Raw genomic sequence first — 21,156 nt, 5'->3', positions numbered from 1 at the left:
ACAATAGGTGATTTGACTTGAAATTTCTTGTAAGCTCTAAAATCAGGATATACAATCCCTAGAGATCATGTGGGCAAAGAGTTTAAATGCCTTTTTAAAAGCTGATGGAAAAAGCATGCACACATACGCACGAATGCAGTCAGTTCTTTTGACCTTAACAAAAGTCTTTGGAGGTTGTGTAATGAAGTCTATTATAAGATGAACACCAGTTAAAAGGGCACTTAGGATTCCAAGTAGCTTCTTTTGTAAAGAGGATTCCATTGTCTGTTTTATATTAATTACCCTTTGATTTGCTTGCTGCATAAAAGACATGCTATTTATTCTGTAGAATTTCTAAGCTTGGAATTGAACATTTTTTAAATCTGAGCTTCAAATGTATTTTAATTGAAATAATTTCATAAAGAAATTGTGTAAAGAATGTTAATGAATACATATTATAGCTATCTTAATTTTCATCAGCTATCTGATTAGTATAGTTAAATGTAAATCTTTGTTTCTCAGGCTGCCATCTATTGGATTTAAACTAGATGGGATTTAATTTTTTGTAATCAATCATGAAACACCCATACTCTATTTATCCTGCTTTGTTTTTAGGGAATGTCTTTGCCTGGGTTCTTTAGAATATAGAAATTAAGGCAAAACAGTATTGATGCTTTATTTATTATGAAAGATAATCCCAGGATAAGAGTAGGAGAAAAGGGAAGAGAAGCCAGAGAAAACAGAGAAGCAAGTACAAAGCGATGGATTTTTGAGCTGTTAACTGTTGAGAAAAGCTGATGCTGAGACTGAAATTGACAGTCATCATCTCCTTTCTCTATCATGGATTCTAATATATCATTGTCTTTGGTTTGAGTTGCCTGATGATGTGTTGAGCCAGACTTTCAATCCTGTGTGGTCTTGCCTTTATTGAACTGTGGCTCCTGCAATTGTCCTTTGACAGTTTTTACCGGGCATGACATACTAAGTGATGGCCCCAGAGAGCCCCCTGGCTCCAGACATCATTACCTTGGCCACATTTTATGTTTAAAACCCTAGATCCATATGGCAATCCAGGATGAATACACAAGACAATGCATAACTCCTTTTAGTTAATGGAAAACATGGATCTTCCTGTTTATTGATAACTGGAGTCCAAAGTGGCCAAGCAGTAGCTGCAAATTCCAGGCAGCATCTTCTTACTGTGTTACTTGTCAGAGATGTTAACTTCTAGGGAACAGGATTCATTTTTATTTTGTTTTTTATTGATATAATAATTACATACATTTATGGGGTAAATTGATATTTTGATATATTTTTACAACGTGAAATTATTAAATTGAGCAAATTAACAAAACAGTCACCTTGCATAGTTATCATTTTTGAGGTAAAAACATTTGACACCTACTCTTACGTCAGTTTTGAAATATACAATCCATTGTTTATTACAGTCACCATTCTAGGCATTAGGTCAGTAAAGCTTATCCCTCTCGTCTGGCTGAAACCTTGTCCAGTGTTAGCAGCAGCTCCCCTTTCCCCAGCTGCCGCTTCCCACAGCCTCTGGTAACCCCCATTCTGCTCTCTACCGCTATGAGCTCAATGTTTTTAGATTCCACATGTAAGTGAGATGTGCAGTGTTTGCCTTTTTGTTCCTGGATGCACTTAGCGTAATGTTCTCCAGGTTCATCCATGTTGTCACACATGACATGATGCCTCCTCTTTTAAGGCTGATTAGTATTCAGTCGTATAGGCACACTGTAGTTTTTTAATTCAATTATCTACTCACGTGCACCTAGGTTGCCTTGTACCTTGACTGTTGTGAAAAACGATGCAGTGAACGCAGGAGTGCAGGTGTCTCTTTGGCACACTGATTTCCACGCCTTTGGATATGTACCAGAAGTGGATTGCTGACCACATAGTTCTATTTCTAATTGTCTAAAGAAGCTCCATAATGATGGCTGCATTAACTTGCATTCCCACCGACACCACCCTTTTCACCACATGCTGCCCAATGCTTATATTTTGTCTTTTTTCTAATAGATGTGAGATCGTATCTCATTGTAGCTTTAATTTTCATTTCTCTGAAGATTAATGACACTGAGCATTTTTTCGTTTACTTGTTCATTTTTATGTATTTGAACATATCATCAGACGTGTGGTTTGTAAATACTTGTTCCCAATTTGTGTGTCATCACTTTTCTCTATCAATTGTTTCCTTCGCTGTGCAACGGAGAAGCTTTTTAGTTTGATGCAATCTCATTTGTTTATTTTTGCCTTTATTGCCTGTATTTTTGAGGTCATATTCAAGAAATATTTCCCCAGAAAAATATTGTGTAGCATATTGTATTTATACAGTTTTAGGTCTTAAGTTTAAATCTTTAATCCATTTTGAGTTGATTTTTTAACAAATTCAGGAAAGTTTCAGGGTAAAAAATGAACACACAAAAATTAGTAACATTTTTTTTACACTAACAGCAAACTATCTTAAAAAGAAATTAAGAAATCAGTCCCATTCATCATATTACCAAAAAGAAAATAAATAAATAAAACTTAACCAAAGTTCGTATAGTGACAACTATAAGTATTTATGAAAGAAATTATAGATGACACAAATAAATGGAAAGTTATTTTGCTTTTATGGATTAGAAAAATAAATGTTGCTAAAATGTTCATATTACCCAAAGTGATCTATAGATTAAGTGCAATTCCTATCAAATTTCCAGTATCATTCTTCATAGAAATAGAAATTCTTCATAGAAATAAGCTAAAATTTACATGGAATCACAAAAGACCTTGAGTAGCCAAAGCAATCTTGAGCAAAAAGAACAAATCTGAAAGTTTCACACTATCCAATTTCAAAATTTATTATAAAACTACAGTAATCAAAACAGCATGGTAGTGGCATGAAAACAGACGTATTGACCAATGAAACAGGTTAGAGAGCCCAGAAATAAACTCACACATTTATGGTCAATTGAAATGGAGAATGGACAGTCTCTTCAATGAATGCTGCTGAAAAAACTGGATTTCCACAAGCAGAAGAATGAAATTGGAAAAAAGATTCCTGACTCAGCATAATCTAAAGTTGCGGGGATAAGAATCCTAACTGCAAAGTGAGTCTGTGAATAACAAGGGCCTCTTCTTTAATATTCCACCTTGGATACTTTTGAACACATAGCCCCACACGCTGGCTGTCAGCAGGCCAGTGTGTGTGCTGCGTTCTAGACAGCAGTGCCCCAGCCGTGTACAGTGACATTCCGAAGCTGATGTCTTATCTGAGCCTTCAGCAGGCTGTGGCATCGTTCTGTCAGGGCAGCTGCTCTGGAAAAGGTGAATGAATTCTGTGTCATGAACTACCACACCTTTTTTTCTTCATTACTCTACTTAACAATGTTTAAGTCAGAGTACCCGTAGATGATCTGTTCTTCCGCATTTTCTTGGAAATGGAGGGTGGAGATTCAGACATGCAGATGCAGCTCATGTACATTTCATCGTGCACTGCATGTGCAGTAAACGGCAATGATTCACACTTGGAGCAGTGCTTTTCAGCATTATAATGGTATGTTAATGAAGTCAAGGTCATGGAGGTGCCCTGCTCTAGTCTCCACTGGCTTTGTGCAGTTCTGAACCTTTGGCATTTGGCGGGGGTTTGTGGCAATTTGTAGCACTCAGGCCCTCTGGTGTCCTTGAGCAGGTGGGTCTTCAGTCTAGTTGACAAGATCAAAGAAAAATTGTTTAAAAAAAGAAAAGAGAAGGAAAGAAAAACAAAGTTTTTCCATCTGCCTCGCCAGGGTCATCCTGGTGACAGGATTCCAATTTAGAAAGAGGGTCCAAGTTAATCATCAAATATGATTTCTTGGCTCCTTGCTCACTCTGGTTTTTAAAACTGCACTGATTCTTTAGAAAATTTTGTTAGCTTGGTCGTTCCTATTAAACAAAGGAAGCAGGTATCTTAAGGCCATAATCAAATAATCAGGGTCAAAGGAAAATAATCCATAGCATCTTCTTTTTCCGCATATTCCTAACATACATTATTCCAGGCGTATGTCAAACTTTGTTCATATGATGTCAAAATTATTCTGTTGTGAACTCACCTGAGTCAATTTTTTCACACACTATTAGCAGAAAATATCAGTAGCCTCTGTTAAGAGTTCCAGTTCTCCATAATCTCTTCTAGATACTAGAGGTTGAAGACCAAATTCTTTCACCACTCTGCTATTAAACACATTTATTTTTTAACAAGTTGGTATAAATACAGCATACATTCATTTTGGAGGCTTGATTGAAAAAAAAAAAAACAGCAACATATAACAAATATCTCCCCACTGCAAATCTGTACTGTTCTTTTACATATTCTCATCAAAATTTACTTAAATGATCCATTCTAAGAAGAGGAAAAGTATTCTAGAGGCAGAATCCTCTTATCCTTAGGATCAATATCGGTCCACAAGAATACGTAGATCCAATGGGGTTACAGAACTAGGTGACCATGTTTCATCCTTAAAATTATATGCTACAAGGCTTGTAAAATGCTCAAGGTCTGCTCATTCAGAGGTAAAAAGGGTTTCTAAATATTTTAACCAATTCACCTGTAGTACTGATCTCAACAAAGAGATCTCATTTTTATAGCTCATTGTTATTTAGCAAGCCACTAATTTCATAATTGGATAATTCATTAATTGTGCTAGTTAGCAAAGCCTCTAATATCAATTTAATAAAAACAACTAAAGCTCATGGAGTAGCCACATCTGAAGCACAAACTTCTGCTTAGAATGCTGATAGTCCTAGAAATTGGACTTATCTAATGCACACACATGGTGACACATAACACACCCACAACAGAGGTACAGTTTTGTAATTGAATATTTGACTGCTTGTGATTCACTTAAAACACAACAGAAATGACGGCCTATTTATTTTTCCTTTCCTTTGATCTACATGAGGGAAAATATTCGTGGGGAATGTCCATTCAATATTAGTAGGCAGATTTCAAATATAGGATTGAATACATTTAGGAAAAAGCATGTATTATTAGATGTAGTGCGTATGGAAAATAACTTCTTCCATTTCTAATTTCAGAATGAGGAAATTGTAAGACTCATCAGTCAAAATTAAGTGTATGTGATTTAAGCAGAACTGGACCTAAGTCATGAAATCTTTGAGGTAAAGAGAAGTCTCCTAAGGGAGCCCCAGAACGTTCCTTAATGGAAAGTGATGTATTTTCCTCTGTATTTCGGTCAGAGGCCAACACAGAAGCTACAGAAAAGGTAGTAGGTAAATTGACAGTTAGGAGAGAGAAGTATGAAATACTGGTTTTCTTTCTATGTGATTAGGACAGTTTATCAGTTTAATGAAGCAAGTAGTACTTTAGATTCCAAACATTTTTGGAGAACACACAAATGTCGATGTTCTATATCATTACAGAAATTAAGCATGAGTCATAGTAGAAGCAGAAAGAGAAGACAGTCCTTAATAAGGCAAATATATATATATATATATACACTTAACCTATATACAAATATATTAAATATATATGTATATGACATCCTTCCTCAAAACTGAAGATATGTTGAAGAAATACTTCAAGGGGACTGCAGAGTGCAGAGTTGCAGAGTCCTGGTGATGTTGCCTGACCTTGCCAATAGCTAATGTATTTTACCTTAAGTAACATATTTGGAATCTTGGGGCTCAATTTCCATTTAAGTCAGATTGGGGGACACAAAAGCATGGGTTCATAATAAGGTCACCCAGATTCTGGTATCCTTTGATCCTCCTTATCTTCTATTTAAAACTAAAATCCTCTTTTAAAACTTCATGTTCTCTGTAGGTTGTCATCAGTGGCTAAAACCCTGAGAAAAATAAAGCTTAGAAGGCTGAAATTCCTTGATAGCTTTGAAAGAGTTTGCTTCTTGGAGAGCTGTGTTTCCGGAGACGCACCAGGAAACCACTGTGCCGTAGGTCCTGTCTTAAAGCAAGGTAACATTGCTGCTCACAGAAGGCGGACAGATAAAACAAGGAGGTATGAGATTTTTCTTACCAAATAATGTTCATATCCTTGGTGAGAAATGTAATTTTTATGTGGTAATACTTTAAAGTAACTGGCTTTATTAATCACTGCAGTGTGTATATCTTGTTTGTATGTGTGTGAACTTGTAATTTATGAGATTGTGTTTGCTAAAAGTTATCTATCAGTAATATTTTGGACCATTAAGGAGTATAAAATAGAAAAACTCACTACAGTAATTTCAATAGAAAATACTCCCAATTTGACTTATAATTACAGTTAATTTCTGGCGTATGTTAATTTTAGCTTAACATTTCAAAGAGAATCTTGGCAGCTGTCTTCAGAAAACATCAGTTATTACGAACTGGTCAGTTGAATGGAAGTGTCAGTAGGACATCAGGCATTGCCACCTCTTCCTTCATCCCCTTTAACAGATGTAATTTTACACCTCCCTTTATTTACCTTTAATTGTGTTCATGTGTGTTAAGAATGGGACTGTAAGAACTGAAGAATTCATAATACCATATTCTAGATGGTAGTACAATATATCAAAGATACAGTTGCTTGGCACAATGAAATTATACTCTTATCCAGGTGGTATATTTCTGCTTAAGGATACAATCTAAGCAGGTTATAATAACTCATAAGAAATGAAGATTAATGTTGAAATTGGATGGAAATTTAAGTGTCAAGGAACTGTGATTAAGAGCACAGTCATATATTTGTACTTCATTTGAAATTATAAGACATGAGCTATTTAATCATTCATGATTTGTAAATATATTTAAGTGATACATCATATTAAAAATGACAGAGCATTTTAAATTTTGTAATTAAGCCTATAGATACAAATTTTAAAGACTAAGCCCTGTCAATTGGCTAATATTATCACATCATTCTAATATAATCCTTCCATGACTAATATAACACACTATTAAAACTTTTAACTATTTTTAAAAAGGACATATAAAATACTTTCTGCCCTTTTATTCCCAGATAGTTTTATTGGTCCAATAACAGCCTTAGATTTTGTGTTTTAGAGATAAATATATAGTTTGTGATTTAAGGGAAAACTTTATCAACCTGAGGAAATATTGTTTACAATTATATAACTTTGTTCTTAGAAATTTCAAATAATTTTATTCTGTAAAGACCACCATTAACATAGTGAGGTAAATTTGCATTTTACTGTTAACAGCAAAACTTAAGTTATAAATACTATGCATGTTATAATTGGTTGTAATATAACATACTTTATATATACACATACACACCAAGAAACAAAAACGATTATGGTACTATTTATGATTATAGTTAAGTAAAACAAAGTAACCTTTACTTTCTAATTTTCATGTCTAATTTTTATATAATGCACATTTAAAAAGGAATAATTATTCAAATAAGTAGGTCTAATGTTAAAAATGCCATTTTTAACACCAGAAAGTAACTTACTATGATTCTACTCAGTTAATTGTTCCAAATCTTAAATCTTAATTACTTCAAATCTTCAAATCTCAAATGAATTTCTAAGAATGAGGGAATATTTAATTCCTATTTCCAACATTGTTAGGAATATGTTAATATTTGGTAGCACAATATGTTTACTGTCTTTTATTGGCTATATATACTATTATTGATTATAAAAATGTCAAAGTTTTACTATTGCATGGAAATATCATATCCAGTGTTATGTAACAGTGCATCTAGCATGATATCCATCCATTTTTAATCACTTAAAATTTTGTAATTACAATATACTTCTTCCTCAGATTATCTCTTAGTATTATGGAATAATGCATAGCAAATTATGTTGTGAATAATGAAATATGCATTTAAGCAATAAAACTTTTACAGTTTATTTTTTGTGTGTTGATTTATTTAAAATTGAGTGCATGTCAATGCTTTAATACCAGATTATCTGTAGTCATATTATTTCTTAATGAATCAGTATTTTCACATGGGCATATATTCTTGAATAAAAAGAAATATTTTACAGACACAAAAATAATGTAATAAATATCAACAAATATAAATAATTGTATTTATGTTTTTTGAAAAGGTTTTTACAACATCATATAATCTAAAACTATTATAGTTGAGAACTTTGTTTAAATGAGTTCTAAGAACAATTATTTGTTATATAAAAATTACATTTAAAAGATATAAAAACATTTTATTTGTAATAATACACAAACAGAAAATCTTTAACATCTCTATATTCGAAATCAATAAACTATCTTTAAAAGTCCATTAGAAAATAACTCAGAAACCTAAATTAAAAAAGGCAAAGGACATGAAAAGTCAATTCACAGGAAAGAAAGTCAATGAATAATATACAATAGAAATGTAAACATAACATGGGACAATCACGTTCTGAAAATGAAATATTATTTGACAGATTATTGCCAAATATTGCAAATATATTTTATCCAATATGTGAAACATTAATAAAATGTTTATAAGTATGAAATCAATGCAATTTGTCATAAGTTCACTGAAGAAAAACTTTTCAAAAAATAGGCTAAGGAAGGCCCTTCTGATGACATGGCCAGAAAACCAAGGTCTAAAGATCTAAAGGTAGAAAAGAAACCTCTTGTGTGAAAAATAGGGTGATAGAGTGAGCACCTTATAGTTTAGAGTTTCTTTTCTTCTAAGAATGATTAGAAACATATAGGAGAATACCGAGTATGAGAGAAAATGATTTATGTGTAAGACAAGACAGATACATTGTATTTTAGAACATATTTTTATTCTATCCTTAACTTTAACTGTATATACTCTAGTTCCAATACACAAGTTTATAATTAGATATGAAAAGAAATGTTCTGCCCTAGCTCTCTAGAGTCTTCAGAACCACAGGAGTTAGTACATGCTCTGGGAATAACACCCCGTGGGTTTTTACCATGGCAGCTCCAAGCCTGAATTCTTCATTCAGCAGAGTTCTTGGCCTGGCGTACGCCAGATCTTCACACCATGCCCAGAATAAGCAAGAGCCCCTAAGGCAAAATAAAATCACAGATCAGTTCATTTTAGGAAGATTTTGCCAGTCCAGAATTTTAGTTTGTATTAAATTTCTTGCTTACATCGCTCTCTGATTCTCTGATGCCCTTATTTATATACATATAATTATAATATATAGATTTAAATAAAACATTTTTTTCTAGTTGTTAGAGTGGAAGTAATTTTTTTCCAAATGATTCCAGCTATATCCTTTGTGGAAGCAAAAGCAAAAGTTCAAATAAATTTAACCTGTAATTATGTAATTCATAAATACATATATGTTACAGATAGCAGACATATTCCATTACTCTGGAATTTAAGAAATGTACATCATTTTTACCTAATCTTTAGAATGCTATCAACATGGAACTTAGAGAGACTCTAAATTTTTCTTTCAAAATGTCTGTCATCTATAGATATTATAAGAAAATTAAACAAGGAAAAAATAAAAATATAATAAAATTTTAAAAGACCAACTTAGGTATTATAAGAAAGGTAAGATATTATAAAAAAGGTGAAAAGGGGAAAAAGTATAATAAAGATATAATAAAATTTTAAAAAGACCAACAGCCAATAAATTGAAACCATAAAAATTGGAAAATAGAAACAAATCCATAGATGAATCAGATACTGAAGTTACAAGACTAGAACTTTAAAATAACAATGATGAATATCTTTAAGTATTTCTACTGTCACCATATCTATTCAACTATAGTAGACTATCTAGTCAGTAAAATAAAAAAAAATGTATAGAGATTAGAAATAAATCTGTCATTATTTGCAAATGCTATGATTGTGCATGTAGAAAATATTAAATTGTCTATAACCAAAATACTAAGATTATACATATATTTATCAATGCCATCAATACATGGTAAATATAAAAATATGTATTCACGCATACTAGTAACAACACTTTGGTAATTAATTGAAAAACATACCATTTAAAATAGCATAAACATTACCAGATACCAAAGAATAAATCTAATAGAAAGTAAGGAAAATCTATACACTGAAAATTGCCAAATATTACTGAGATAAATAAGGAAAACATAATAAATAGCTCTACCACATTCATAGATGACTCAATATTGTTAGCATGTTAACACTCAGTCTTAATCTATTAATTCAATGGATTTCCTTTCTAAATACCAGCAGGGTTTTGGAGGAAGTTGACAAAACTGAGTCTAGTACACACACAAACACACACACACACAACAAAAAATCACTAAAAATAAATATTTAAAGAAAAATTTATCTGGTAGAATTACATTGCCATTGGTGCAAAGATAGACAAATGGATTAAACAGAGAATAAAGAGTCCCAAACATTCACATAAACATACAGTCACCTGATCTGTGATCTATTTCTGTAAAAAAAAAAAAAAGCATGGTTTTGGCCGGGTGCGGTGGGTCATTCCTGTAATCCTAGCACTCTGGGAGGATCGCTTGAGGTCAGGAGCTCGAGATCAGCAAGAGTGAGACCCCGTCTCTATTAAAAATACAAAAAAAATATTAGTCAACTAAAAATAGAAACAAAAAATTAGCTGAGGGTGGTGTCTTGCGCCGGTAGTCCCAGCTACTCAGGAGGCTGAGGCAGGAGGATCGCTTGAGCCCAAGAGTTTGAGGTTGCTGTGAGCTAGGCTGATGCCACGGTACTATAGCCCGGGCAATGGAGTGAGACTCTGTCTCAGAAAAAAAAAAAAGCATGATTTTTATGTGAAATGATACTGGAACAATGGGATATCACTGTGGAAAAAGTGAACATAGAATATTGAATATGATCTTAAGTATTACACAAAAGTATCAACTGAAAATTTATTTTACTACATCAAAAATAATAGTGTACTCATCAAAAATTAGAAATTAGAAGGGAACAAATAAGCCACACATTGGAAGAGTTCATTTCCAATGTGATTTGCATCCAGAATACACATAAACTCCACAAAACAGTAAGAAAAATATAGAAGACCCTGTGTAAGTGGGCAATGTATAGAGCAGTCACTTCTAGAATGTTCAAATTATCAAAAAGCAAAACAAGTATTATTCTTAGAAAAATTAGAATTAAAACTATGGTAAAACACCACAAATGCACTGAAATGGCTAAAGTTAGTAAGACATAAATACAGTTGTTAATCAGGATATGGAGCAACTGAGATTTCATACGTTTTTTGAGAAATTATTAATTGGCATAACCACTTTGAAAAAATGTTCAATGCTATGTAATAAAGCAAAACATACTCCTACTCTCTGACAGGGCAGATTAACAGCTAGATCTATACTCAAAAATAAGGAAGTGCAGACATGCACCAAACTGTGTACAAAAATGTTTATGGTACAAAGTCAATAATTAGAAACAATTCTATAAATTGTCAATAGTAAAAAACGGAGAACTAAATTGCAGTGTTTTCATAAAGCAAAGAAATACACGGCTATAAAAAAAAGATCCTGTTGTATGTAACAGCATAAATACGTATCACAGGCAAAAATACTGAGGCAAGTCAGGCATAAAATGACATATCCTATACAATTTTATTCATTTGTTAATTTAGAAACAGATACAATCCCTGTTGATAGTCAAAAAGGAATTATACTTGGGTTATTAATTCTTACTGGAAATGGGCAGAAAGGGCATCTTTTGCATGTTGTAATAGTCTATATTTTAATCTAAATAACTGTTCCATAGATTAATATATAATGTACAAATTAATTGGCATTCATGCTTAAGGTTAACGTCTTTTAGTTTTACAAGATGGGATATTGTACCCCAGCAAAAGTTCACCAAAGCAGTGTCCAATTAATAAATATGAGACAATATTTGATAAAATAATTTTAAGATAGGATAATAACTAAGACTTTTGAAACTGGCAACTTAGGTAGAAAATAAATTACATAATTGCATTTCTTTTCAATAATAAAAATGAATTATAACTATTCCAATGAACATTTTCAATTTTCTAAAGCAATTTCACACTTTTCCCATTACAGGATCAGCATTATTAATCATTAATAAGGAATTCTTGCCTGTTCATTTCCTTCAGAAGAAAACACTATCTGCCTCTCAGTATTACTATTCATTTTTTAAAAATACATAACTTTTTTACTTCTCACTCTGACACTAGGTGAAATGGTCAGAAGACAGAGATAATGGGAGAACATTTTTCTTTTTCTTTTTTTTAATCATGGTAAGAACACTTAACATGACATCTCCATTCTTTGTTAACTATAAGCACAATGTTGTGCGGCAGATCTTTAGAACTTACTCATCTTGCATGATTGAAACTTTATACTTGTTGACTAACAACTTCCTATTTCCCCCTCTCCCTAGTGCCTGGCAACCACCATTCTATTCTCTTCCTCTATGAGTTTGACTATTTTAGATGCGTCATATAAGCGAAATAATGCAGTATTTGTCCTGTGACTGGCTTATTTCATTTTGCGTAATGTCATGAAGTTTCATCATTGTGGTTGAATATTGCAGAATTTCCCTCTTTTTAAGGGCTGAACACTATTTATTTCATTGCATGAGTATAGCATATTTTCTTCATTCACTCATTTGTAAGTGGACAAGTTGTTTCCACACCTTGGCTATTGTGACCAGTGTTGTAATGAACATGGGAGCACAGACATCTCTTTGAGACTCTGATTTCCATCATTTTGGATAAATAGCCAGAAGGAAAATTGCTGGATGATATAGTAGTTCTATTACTTTAATTTTTAGGAATCCTCTACTCTGTTATCTACAATGACTGCACTATTTTATATTCCCGTCAACCATGCACAGGGTTTCACTTTCTCTACATCCATGTCAACACCCCTTTGACACTATGGTCAGTGTCTGTGTTCTAAACAGCTCATCACATTTAATTGGCGTTACTATTGCTTTTCGGCCTTTTGGCTAAGATCAAGTGCATCTGTTCCTATCAGTTTAATCAGAGCTGTTTTCTAGGGGAGGCTATCTCTCTAATTGTAAATTTATAAAATATAGACACAAATGTCATATAATAAAATAAATTTGATGCAATTCCTTTATTCTATAAAATCATCAGCTGGTCTACTTTGAGACATCATTTGTCAAAAAATCTGTAGGAAATTAAAAGAAAGAAAAAATTGGGGTAGGTCATTTAAAATATTGGTTGGGTTCCAATGGCTTAGCAATTTTCTTAGTATCTTATTTATTTTTCATTGCTATTTTAATGTTTGGTGTAATTTTAAATGCTTGAATAATTGAAAGTCTAATCTATGTGTAGTTACAAAGTTACCAGCTATTTTAGAATATATATATATAGGAACTAGGGTTTTGGGGTTACTTTCTAAATCTTGTCTTGAAAAGGAATTACCTTTCTGAATATTCATATGTAATTGTTTTTACTATGTTGTGGAAGCTGTTACCTACTGTGTGACTCGAAATCAGAGAAATAGTCTTTATATTTTGAGAGGCGCCAAACTAAGATCATCTTCCACTTTACAAATATCAATGTTTGGTACTTTGTCATAAATCCATTGAAATTTTAATCTTTTTCTGAAAATATATCTCACTCTATGGTGATAACTGTCAATAATACATGTAAAACAAATATTCTCTGACTATTTCAAAGGACAGTTTCTTACCAATTCAATCAATTTCTTATTGCCATTGGCAATGAGATTGTTGAAAACGGAATAAAAGGATCCATGCTTACAATTTTGAACTATATGGAATAGGTAAGTAAACTCACTAATTGCTGCAATGACTTCTTTTTTTTATGCATTTTTAAAGAATGGAACTGCATTGTATGTTGTGTCAAAATAAAGCAGACATTTTGGATTGTCCGATTCCCAAAATACCTATTTCTAAGTAATGGAGCTTTATATTTATGCAAATAGTGATAACTTTGAAATAAATACAGCAGAATAAGTAAACAGAAATTCTCTTAAATCTTTTTTCTTAAATAATTCAGTTCAAAATTCTTATTTATAATACTGTGTATATTTGGAACTTGGAATTTGGCCTATTGTTATTTTTAAGTAAATCTATATTTTATTATGCACATATATTTCATTCAGCGTCAGCCATAATACATGTTGTTTTAAAATTGCTCCTTAGTAAAACTAGACCATGATATTTTTGAAAAATATTTTTTGGTGAATTATATCTATGATTACTAGAAATGGAGATATAAAATTAATTTATAATCACATTGTAACTGAAAGAGAAAGGGCATACAAATGTGACTGCAGCTATATCTAAACATACTAAAGAATTAGAATTTTCTGGAGAATTTTTTGATCTGTATGGATAATTACAAAAATCAAATCAAATAATGTTTGAGATAAGTTATATTCCTCAAGTGTATGTCTTTTCAACTATATGCTCTTTCATTATTGTATGCCACACATTACTCAGAATATATTAAGGATTAATATTATACCAAAGGGAAATAGACATGTATCAATTTCCTACAACTATATGTCACGAGAGTGCAATCTTGGGGCAGTTTCAAATATAATCCTCCTTGGTCAGGGAACCAACATGAAGGTTCAATCAATTGTATTTTACCTTGATTTCCACTGTACATTCAAGATCTGGAGAAATCCATTCATAATGTAATACTGAAAATACCAATGCCACTTATCAAATAAATCTAGGCCAGAACTACATGTATAATTGTTCTTAGTTATTAATTACTCTTAATTAGTACCTCTCTCTGTTCATGTAGCACAGTGGAGTTTTAGTCCCTAAGGAGATATTAATATATACATATATAGATATAGATGAACATACAGACACTATAATGTGTATACTCTATTATGTACATATATACGTTGTTCATATACATATTTCAATTGGGGCCCAATTGACCTAAGTCTTAATGTTTCATTTCTCTTAAGTAACCTCTGATCCTCTGATCGGTTTTGAGATGACAAGGAGGAAAGACACTGCTGTTGTGGTTTACAGAGTCCTTTCTCAATGATACATGGTTTCCCGTTCATTCAACTGATCTATGGTGGTTCAAGTCAGGAAATCATCCTTCACTGAAGTTATATCACTAACCATCAGTCCTTGGGATTGTCACCTGTACTTTCCCAGTAGAAGGTTTTTAGGTACATCCTCTGTTTCAGTCTTCAGCATACCTTGATCAATGATCCATTGACAAAAATATTTGCAGGTGAATAGGCTCTGCTTACTAAACCAGCCCTGTTTTCCGTTAAGGTACACATTTCTACCTTGTCTCCAGGGCCACAGATCAGTAGCTTGCCTCCTGTCACTTGGGGAACTTCTGAACTCATGGACATCGGGGCACCCATTGGAATGATGGCGTCTTTCACAATCATTCCCTGCTAGCAGGGGGGCAACGTTGCAAAACTTCTCAAGATACCATCTCCGTCCCATCCTCTGCTCAATGCATTTCTCAATGCCTTTTGAAGAGAGCATTTTCTAGGAAATCCACGTGAAATGCTTTTTTAGATGTTAAACAGTTTCCAGGTGCATCAATAGCCCTATTTATGATTCCTTCCTGTACCCATATATCACATGGAATTGTGCCATTTCAAATTATTTAATATAAGCCATCTTTGAACTTATGCTTTAGTTAACAAACCAAACTAATTGTTAAAAATTATTTCCAGCTACCAAGCTAACACAGTGAATCCGGAGTCCAGAATCTGTATGTGTAAATAAACCCATTTGGGCTAATTCAGCCTGATTCGGTTTTATGCTTCTTGTTTCCTCATCTAACATCCTTATAATATATTCCTGCATATATTGCCATGATTTTGACAACAGAACTTTGTAAAATCAGACTAGATTTTTGGTCTGTTTGGTATACTTCAATAAAGACTTTACCCTGCACCTCCTCCCCACTCCCACTTAGATATATTTGGCTTTAAATCTAATTATGAGGTCGTAGCAATGAGAGATGATAGAGATAAGTTTTGAGGAAACATATGTACAAGACAACTTCCCAAGTGAGATCTTTACAGAGATTCACACAGGGGAAGCTAACATGAGAAGGCGAAGGAGGGATTGCTTCCCCAGGTAAGAAGACTTGGAAAAAACGAGGGTTCAAGGCACATAAATTCATCAGAATCTCCCATGTGGCTCTACTTTTATAATTAACTCTAACTTGTTAATTATAACTATTGGACTTGGAAAGCTCTGAACTGTAATTCAGCAACTTGTAAACTCATAAATTTTGTTTAATTTGCTGAAATATTTGTATTCTGTCTAAAAAGAGCTAACAAGCTTTTTAGGGAAGTCATGGAAACTCTCTGATTTTCTGACCATGACTTGCAACGTGAATTTAAATTCACAAGATCATTCTTTTCTGTAATCTTTCCAATGCATTCAAAAGGGGCTAACTCAAAACAGTTATTTCAATCATTATTTATACATAATAGTTTATTGCACCATTCACTTGTCTCTCACTACACGGCTTTCAAATAGCAGCCTGAATTCACCTTCAGGAAAAAATTTATTTAAAAAAAAATTCTCATTGCTTATTGTTATTAAAGAACCTCTGCATCCAAAAGGGAGTCACAATAGTTTAAACTTTCATACTCTGAATATATTTCACTGCAAATTTCATATCTAAAAGAAACTCTTACTTATGTATACCAGAATATGTCAAAAAGAAAACCCATGGTAGAATTGGTTATAAGAAAAAAAAATCAGAAATTACCAAATAACCTTTTACCAGAGGACATATAATAAATTCATCCAATGGAATATTATAATCCAGGAAAGTGAAGAAACCATACATATGTACATAAGACCTACAATGTTGAGAGAAATTACGTATCAGAAGATTACTGTGTCAATTAGGGTAACAATAGGAAACAGAGAATACTCTCAAATTAGAATATTTTCCATTCAATTTGTGAAGTATTTTGAAATATTTTAAATTATTTTTATCTTTTTCACATGAAAATAAGGATATTTTTATTTCACAGATTTGGAATATGAAGACTTGAGAAAAATAACTGATTTGCTCTTGTTACCCATGGCGAACAGTGATATTTAAATTCAGGATTCTTGTCATTACAAAGCCAATATTCAGTCCCAGTAACATCACCAGAGAAGTTAAAAAGACAATCTCAAATTCACAGTACTTTAACTGATTTCTGATATTCTTAAAATATTTTCATATTGATACTAATACATTATTTTGATAGATTGATTCAGATTCAGAGGTGATCAAATTATTTTGTTTTTATGCTGTAAGGATATCTTAGTGTTTTATGTGCCACAAATAATGCATAGCTTTGGTAAACATAAGGAAAAATAAAGAATGTGAGGAGAAGCAGTGAAATCAAACATGTGATTACAAGTCTTAATGCAACTGTTCTAGATGAGTACTTTAAATCTGCCAAGAAAATGGCATTTATATAATAAATATAATTAAGATAGTTCCAGAAATGTGTTTTAATATATCTTTGAACAAAATATATTTGAGGACACGTACTCAAACTGGACACCACTGGTAGGAAGAGGAAATGAGTCAGTCAACATTTGATGCTTAATTTCATGAGTTTGCGTGCTAGTGTTTACCTGCCAACCTCCAATCCACAGTGTGTAGATTCATGTTTTCTAGATATACACATAACTAATGAGTTAGTAATAAGTGCTGTGCTATTTCCCAGAACACTGAGTTACTCTCACAGATTTATAAGTGCATGATACTCCAATTTCTGGGGCAAACTATAGAGATAAGATTTTTCAATTAGCCAATGAGCTTTTAGAATTATATTTGCCAAGGAAATTCTGATTAATTGGATTCAATTAGATTCCACTTTGCTTTGATCAGCTGAATGAACAAATCATATCTGCTTTCCCTTTTACAAATAGGGGTACTCTAGATGGTTATTTTGTTGGCTAACTAAAAGATTTTTATTCATAGTCCTACTTATAATTTTTTTCCCAGACCATAACCACCACAGAGAAATACCTAAAAGCTTTCTCTACTTCAAAAGTGACAGATTAAGCAATGACTTTGGAATTTTTTATATAATCATTATAAATTATACACAGGCACATGTAAACATGTACATTTACATATATTCTTTACATTACACATGTGTGTATATGTATACATATGCATACATATATCTCTTTTTTACCTAGTGTGTTTACTCTCTCTTCAGTCTTCGTAAATGCATATTTCTAATTCATGATTGTTTATTCATATGTTTGTGTATTCACTTAATCAGCAGTTTCTTAATTATGTACTGTGTGTCATTAAATGTGCTAATTATTAGAGATACTGAGGTGAATAAACCGTTCCTGACACAAAGAAAGATAAATGAGGTTGTAGATATCCAAGTTCCCCTGATTTGATCATTACACGTTGTATACATGCGTTAAAATAGGCCATGCATCCCCAAATCATGTACAATTATGACAACAAGAAGTCAATCATTTGGCTAAAAAAGCTCTGTGTTTCCGAGTCATATGGCTCACAGACTCCCGACCAGCTCGGACAGTGGACCCTAAGTGTTGTAACGCATGCACAGCGTGGGGGAAATGGACGCAGAGAGGAAAAGAAGTCTTTTTGGTGGCCTTTTCCGACTAACAGCCACTGATCCATTTCAGGTATCAGTTAATGGCATAAAGCAACACCCATTTATTGTCTCCAGCTTCTGCAGGGCAGAAGTCTGGACATGGCGCAGCTGGGTTCTTTGCTCAGAGACTTACTAGGCTGAAATCAAGGTGCTGACCAAACTGCACTTGCGTCTGAAAACATACTCTTCCTAGGTCAAACAGGTCGTTGGCAGAATAAATCCCTCTTGTAGGTTTGAGGTCCCCATTCCCCTACTGGCAGTTGGCCAGAGGCTGCTCTCAGCTTTTCTCGGCCTCACTCGGGTCTCAGCCATATGACCCTCTTGCTAGATTCTAGCTCACTTCTTTAAGCAGAGCAAGAAAATCTCCTCCCTGCCTGCTGCCTACTTCAGCGACAAGGAAATCCTATATGCTTTGTGCAGCTGTTAGGGTTATTTCTGCTGGGTTTGCTTTCTACAGTGTTCTCCTGAGATTAGTATGAATCATGGACTATATTCTATAATGGAAGTAAGGAAACCAATTAATTAAAAAGTTATAATAATCCTGCCAGAAATAGTGATGGATATAATATCAATAAAGATTAAAAAAGGGTGTTTTCAAAACAAAGCATTTCCTTTCCCATAATTGCTGATGTTATCAACCTCTTCCAGGAACTGAGAACATACATACTATGGAGAGTAAAAGAGTAAGTGGGAGATAATAGAGCATAATCTGTACACACTAGTCTGCTTAATGATATCTCAAATTCCTTTCTACATCCTAATGTTATTAATTCCAGATTTCTCTTCACATACCTTGACAACTCCACTTTTCATATTTAGTAGTGTTGTGTGGGAAGCTGACATATGAAATGCCAACATATTTGTGTATGTGTGTATATATTGCACTGTAATGAAATAAAAAATGTATGTTAAACAAATTTTAACATATGTAATTAATTGTCTCTAAGAAATTAGTAATACAAATAAATATAGACCATTATGCATAACACTATAGGAAATATTTACTATAGGTAAGAAACTAATAGAGAAAAATCAAAGTTTCTTAAGGCCATTAGATTTTAAAATAAGAGATAAGATTCCTGATTTCTTTTAGTTGGTTAATCCTCTAATAGGGGGCACTACAATAATTTACATTTTTATTCTGCTGGATTATAATAAGACAAACCTGAGTAGAAGTATCAGAATCTTCAGCATCATCTGTGGACATTTATTCAGATATCTTAATTCATAAAGCTTTGCCACCATGGCTTAAAATTTTTTGAAATAGTTTATTTCATATTAAATGTATGACTATATAATTTTAATGTATTACATACTAAATATATGACTATAATTTAAATATATTAAATATTAAATATATGACTATATATATTTTTAAATTTGTAGTGCATTTTTAAAATGCAGTAGGAGTAAATAAGATCCAACTTCTACTGCAGGCTAGGAGTAGAATAACATCCAGAAAAATGATAACAGCAACCAGCATAATAATAGTAACTGTGGCTCTCCTACTGAGTGCTTAGTACATGTAAGGTACTGTCCAAAGTATTTTACATAACTGATGTCTATCTACAATGTGAAAATTCCTTTGTGATAGGAACATTCCTAGTCCACTCTTTTAGTTATTTTAAAGTATAGCCTAACTTACTGTTGATTGTAATCACTTTGTCGTGCTATCAAATGTTGTTCATTCTATCTAACTACATCTTTGCACCCATTAACCATCCCCACTTTATTCCTTGCTCCCTGCTACCCTTCCCAGACTATGGTAACCATTGTGCTACTCTGTCTCCATGAGATCAACTGTTTTAATATTTAGCTCCCATAAATGAGTGAAAACATGTGAGATTTGTCTTAGCTTATCTCACTTAACATAATGTTATCCCCCATCAAAACATTGTGTGTACCCTATAAATATATATAAACATTATATGCCCATAATAATTAAGAAAAAAAATTTTTGAAAAGAATTCCTAAATATAATATCTTGTTATTTCCTCATAATAAGATGCAATATTTTCTTCAAAATTTTATACAGTTAGTTAATGAAGACAGGAATGGAGAGTAATTTGGTCAAGGTCTCACCTATAGTGTAGTAGTTCAGATTATGGACTCTCTGGCCAGAAGGTTATTGTTTTTGGTTTTAATTTTTGAAAATATACAATGGTGCTAAAATAATTCATACCTCATTGAATTTTAGAAAATTTTAAAAAAACATAATGAAGGCTAAATTCAAAATGCCTAACAAAATGTAGAGAGTCAACAAATATTATTTTACAGCTTAGCATCCAAAATAAAATTAAATAATATATCACCCATGTATTATGAATTGCATATAATAAGATATATTTGCACATCATAAGCATAACAATAAAATTATGAATATGTAAGTATATAAGGGGATAAATAGTATATGCATTTTGTAGTTTATAGTATTTTATTTAATATTGCTTATTAATTATCATCAATACTATTACCTGGGGTTGAAATGTAATCTTGGTAACTCCAATAGCATTTATCATTTTCGTGATGCCATTAATATAGTCAAGAAATCTAACGCATATTTTAAACATTCTTTTTTCCTTTTTTCTATTACTAACCTGAGAGAGATGCATTACATCACCTTAAAAGCTACTTTTT

General features: G+C 32.6%; 1 pseudogene; it reads left to right on the top strand.

Moving 5' to 3' along the window:
* Positions 1-12,857: 12,857 nt before the first annotated feature.
* Positions 12,858-13,027, top strand: LOC123637514 (annotated as a pseudogene).
* Positions 13,028-21,156: the final 8,129 nt, after the last annotated feature.

This window comes from Lemur catta, chromosome 4 (assembly GCF_020740605.2).
Source record: "Lemur catta isolate mLemCat1 chromosome 4, mLemCat1.pri, whole genome shotgun sequence".
Classification (NCBI taxonomy): Eukaryota; Metazoa; Chordata; class Mammalia; order Primates; family Lemuridae; genus Lemur; species Lemur catta.
This window is presented reverse-complemented; position numbering and strand designations above follow the sequence as displayed.